Source organism: Penaeus monodon, chromosome 3 (assembly GCF_015228065.2).
Source record: "Penaeus monodon isolate SGIC_2016 chromosome 3, NSTDA_Pmon_1, whole genome shotgun sequence".
Classification (NCBI taxonomy): domain Eukaryota; kingdom Metazoa; phylum Arthropoda; class Malacostraca; order Decapoda; family Penaeidae; genus Penaeus; species Penaeus monodon.
The window spans coordinates 18748374-18753934 of NC_051388.1; positions in this window are offsets into that span (position 1 = coordinate 18748374).

The following is a 5561-nucleotide window of genomic DNA, read 5'->3' on the forward strand; positions in this document are numbered from 1 at the left end:
TAGCACTGACACACATTGTCCAGGCCTTTTAGAAGGTCAACCACACAGCGCGGCTGTAAGAGATTATGCCACATGCTTACATCATAGCAGCAGGAGCGCTTGCTGGCAATCCCACCACGGTAAGCATAGAGTGTCAGAGAATAAAATGAGACAGCCATATATAGCTGACACAAGCCGGGCCATATGTATGAAGGCCCGGGCGAAGCCAGATCTTCGCAAATCTTAAAAGAACGAACGAATGCGCGTCTCGGTGCTTCAATCGTATGAGCGCAAGTGTGCAGCGGGTGCAGCTTTCCAAGGTTTACGGCCATGAGCCAGGCTTAAAATTAACTTATGGTGATAATTTATGTAAGCTCATACAAAGTAGGGTGTCTGTAGTGCACTACAATTATTCGCAACGAAAGAGACTACCATCAGTTACTTACAGGTTACATATACACCAATACCTTAAACTAAAGAAACAAATCCAGCATTACTGAGGACAAGATATGGACGTCTTAAAAGTGATTTGGGTTCAGTTATGGCAATACTAGTGTGAATTCCATGTAGAGTGGGCAGGTATGTGTTTTAGAGGTTAATCAGGTAATCTAAATCTATGTGGGAATGAGCGGCCAATTAGCATGGCAAGTATGTAGAAAAAGTGATATAAAGAACACAACGATGTGTGTATACAACAATCAAACATAATTAATTAAACTCAAAGATAATAATTTGTTCTTGGATAAATAATATATATTAAACTGTGCGATGTGAGAACAAAAATGATGACAGACAGAAAAATACTAATAACACAATTTATCAATTACGGGTTGGTTAGGCAGGGGAATGAGGTGTAAGTTGAGGGTGTGTGTCACTTAGGTTTGATCTCAGCATGTGACTTCGTTTGTTGTTAAAAAAAAAAAAAAAAAAAAACAATGGTTGACAGCAAGAAGTTATGTAGTATAGATCATATTCCAAGGTCACCTATCATAGCACATGCCACTAGAAAATGGAACACCTCAGGGTGGGGTTCGTTCGTTGGTGGCGTGTACTTGAATCTGAAAGAAATCAACTTGTATTCAAGGTGTGGGTGGATATAGGGAGGGCAATAGTTATTCTGGCACTAATAGGCACACTTACTTTTAACAGTAGTGAGGAAGGTTGGTGCTGGATAGCACTGCAACATCCTAGCTGTGTTGACAAGGGTTCGCAAAGAGTTGGCGAGGCAGGTGAGCTGGATTGGTGAGTGTGGTGGTGTAGAGTACAAGGATACGTCTTCAGTGACTTCATCAGGAGGGTAGCACAGGTCACCTCGAAATAGTAGGACAGACATGGTGTAGGTAAGTGCGATCGAAGAGGACTTGGTAGCGATGGCTGGGCGTTAAAAGAGGTGAGGAGGCACTTCGACAGAAGTAGCTTGACGGTAGATAGCGTGGATCGGCAACAGGCGTCAGTAAGGAGCGTGGTGATAGCTGAATTAGTGTCGGCGTTGTGAGGTTCTCGATCCCACTGCTGCCACCAGAATATGAGCAGCACATGAGGTTGGGAGCACCGCTGTCACCAGAGGTGAGCGAAAGGAGATGGACTTGGGGCGGGTCAGTAAAAGGATTTTTATTCATGTGTGAAAAGAGAAAGCTAGCGGCATCTGCGCAAGGAAAAGGGCAGCTACTTGGACAGAAGTGTGAAATATACCATCCAGTCTTGCTACATACTGTTGACACTCAGTCAGTCACAACACACACACTGTCATAACTGCAAGATTACTCGGGACCTTTCGCTATGTGTGCCTCACTCCGAGCGGCGGACTAAGGTCCTTCTCAATTAGCTTGCACAACTCATGGGGAACGAAGGTATCGGGCCTTTACATCGGCGCGACATGTAAAAGGAGCACCAGGCAAAAATTCAGCAGTTGTCCCGTGACTTTGACCTGTTTGCTTCCTTCCCCCACATGACCTCGCCTGATCCGCTGGATCCTCTCCCTTCTATTTTGTATGTATCCTGTTATGTTCTGTGTAATTTAGTGCTTTAGCAGTAAAACCTTCTGTATGTTTTCTCTGGTGTGTTTCCGTTAATCTGACTGCTCTGATTCCTTAAATCGAACCCTGACATTGGCGACCTTGCCAGGATCAGACGGTCTGGAAAACGGCACCATGAGAAACTACGTGCAGGAAGGTAAACTGCTGGGCCTTGAAGGCATGGCCTTCTTACACTACATTCAAGAGCAGGAGAGGATCAGACGCGAGCAGCTGGCTCTTTACTACCGGAAACGGAAGGAACAGAGGCAGCTGTGGAAAGAGCAGTGTCGCAGGAACCGCTTGGAGGAAAGACGTCAGATAGCAGAGCAAGCTCTATGGAGGAACGTGGGTCCCCCTTTATTTCCTTGCTCTGGCCCTCCTTACGCAAGAGAGCACGTCATCCGGGCAACTCAGGTGAAACTCCCGGTAGTAGAACGCTAACCAGAAGAGCGACTGACCACGGAGTCGCACATGGATACCATATGTCCGCTCAAGGAACCGTCGCAGCGGGAAATCTGTCGGCAAGACGGACAAAAGCGGAGGAGACTCCAGGGGAACGGCCGTCGCAAGAAGCAGGTGCGGTCGAGGAAGCTTCAGCCGACGGTGAAATGCACGCTAGAGGAAGTGACTGCAGTGGCATGTAAGTCAGAGGAGCTGGCCGCCGTTGCATGTCCGCTTGTGCAACTGGTGGGTGCGGAATGTGCACCCGAACGAACAGTTGGCGTGGGATGCCTGCCCAAGGATCTGGTGGGCATCGGACTGTCAAAGGAGCTGTCTGCCGAAGGCGCGCTCGAGGAGCTGTTTGCCGACGACGCACCGGAGGAGTTGCCTGCCGAGAATGCACTGGAGGAGCTGCCTGCCGAGGACGCGATGGAGGAGCTGCCTGTCGAGGACGCGCCGGACATGCACACACACACACACACACACACACACACACACACACACACACACACACACACACACACACACTAACACACACGCGCGCGCGCGCGCGATCACAAAATGCCTGCGCTCCGACTCCTGGCTCCAGCCCGATCTCAAAATGACATATCGCCTTGAGAAGTCAAACGCAGTTGTCGTAGGGGAAGACGCCGCCGTGGCACAAGTGTTAGCACGCTGGACCGCGGTTGATTAGGAATGGCATCCATTGGGCAGGGGCGGTACTGCCAAATAACCTCTGAATAGTGAATTGAGGAAGGCTTATGTCCTGCAGTGGAATAAATGGCTTTTATAAAAAAAAAAAAAAAAAAAAAAAAAAAAAAAAATATATATATATATATATATATATATATATATATATATATATATATATATATATATATATACATATATATATATATATATATATATATATATATATATATATATATACACACACACACACACACACACACACACACACACACACACACATATATATATATATATATATATATATATATATATATATATATATATATATATATATATAAGAATGGGATAAAGCTAAGGAAAAAATATATATGCATACACACACAGTTAGTCGCACACATACACACAACACACAATTCCATAGCGTCTTTACCACACATTATGTTCATCCAAACTCCAGTCTATCCAGCCATATCCAAATATGAGTATAATTTATTTATTACTGTTATCTATCACAGGTTTATAGTATGTATATACCTTAGGCGAATAGGAACTCCAGAAGCCAGCGTTAACACACTCCATTATAACCTCACTATCAGCGATAATCGACGAGATGATGATTTGACGTTCGGGAAGTGCCAGAGCTGGGAAATAAAGTTCCGCTTTGGAGTCTCGAAGAAAGATGAAGGCTGGGAGGACTCGGACTGGGAGGATTCGGCTTCGGCTTCGGAGGTCGAGGTCTGGAAGAACTCAAAGGTCAAGGAATCGGACTCAGAGGACGAACATTCCGATTTCAAATACTCGGACTTGCAACCGGCGACAATGGCCCAATGAAAATAGCCTCCTTTAAAACATCCTGTTCCATCGAGAAGCTAAATACCGTTAGGTGTACGATTTTCTGAAGAATCTTACACAGGGGAAATTAGAGCTCTTGAATCATTCAGCCAAATGCTGCTCGCAACCGGTGACGTGGCGCAATGAATATAGCTTCCTTTAAAACATCCTGTCCCACGTCTAGTCCCTTAAGTAGGCCGAAAGATAGTGAGCAAAAAATCAGAAGATGAGGAAAGTGACGTGGAGCAATGAAAATAGCTTCCTTTAAAACGGTCTGTTCCGCGTCAAGTTCCTCAAGTGGGCCGAAAGATAGTAAGCAGGGAATCAGAAAATAAGGAAAGTGTTACATCATCATGAAACGGAATGATCATTGGACTGATCAGCCGTGGCATCCCAAACAAATTCCCTCCAAAAGAAACGGTCCTGCGCCTTTCTAACTGAATCACGATCATTCCTGTCAATTCTTTTATATTCATTTACCATAAATCATGCCCATCATTAGATTTTGACCAAAATATCACTTCTTGCAACGGGAAACCTAGTCAGTTATTTTATGAAATGTCACGCAATAATAAAGGTAGGGTGACATAAAGACAGCACTAAAGAAGAAAGAAGTTATCTGATGAGTACAGGGTCCCAGACTGTGTGAAATGTAGGGAGTCGAGGATATTATTATTATTATGTCCTAAAATCCCACCCTCAATTTAACACTAATTCTGGATATGTAAGATGTTTAACTTAAGGACTTCAGTGTGGCCGAGAAGTCGAAGCTTCACTTCCGCATTATCACTGTTATTACAACTATATTCATTATTACTGTTATTGCTGTTGTTGTTTTTCGTACTGATATCCTACTACTACTATTATTATTATCATTATTATTAAAATCAGCGTGCGTACTCACATACGCGCGCGGGCGATGCCCTTGCTGTCGAAAAAGTGGATCATCATGAGTCTCGGGGTGGACTTGCTCTGTCTGGTCTTCTTAGGTCTGGGGGAGCCAGACCCCTGGGTCAAACTTCGCGCAAATTTTTCGCATATTCAGTTCATCATGAATAATTTTGTGCACAGTTCCCACACTGGCTTCAAACTATTCACTTATTGTCTCTGTTGACGCTCGACGGTCCTCATCCATAAAAGTACGAATCTTCCCCAGCAGCTCTGGTGTTCTTACTCTCCCCCCCCCCCCCAAACCTCTCTTCCTCTCTCACAAACTGTGAGACAGACTAGCCCCCGTCAGATACCAACCTGGTATTTCATAGTCTAGGGGAGAACTCACAGGCACTACACTTTGCTCAAGGGTGACCTGGAGGTAGCTATGGCAAAGGGTAACCTCACTATCCCATGTCGAAACTCGACGCGGAGGCCGAATGGTTAGAGCATCGGACTTTGGACTGTCACGACGGCAATCTGAGTTCGAGGGTTCGAGTCACCGGCCGGCGCGTTGTTCCCTTGGGTAAGGAACTTCACCTCGATTACCTACCTAGCCACTGAGTGGGCAAGCCAGCAATGTCAGTAAATAGGTAGGGTTGCCGTCATTATTATTATTATTATTATTATTATTATTATTATTATTATTATTATTATTATTATTATTATTAT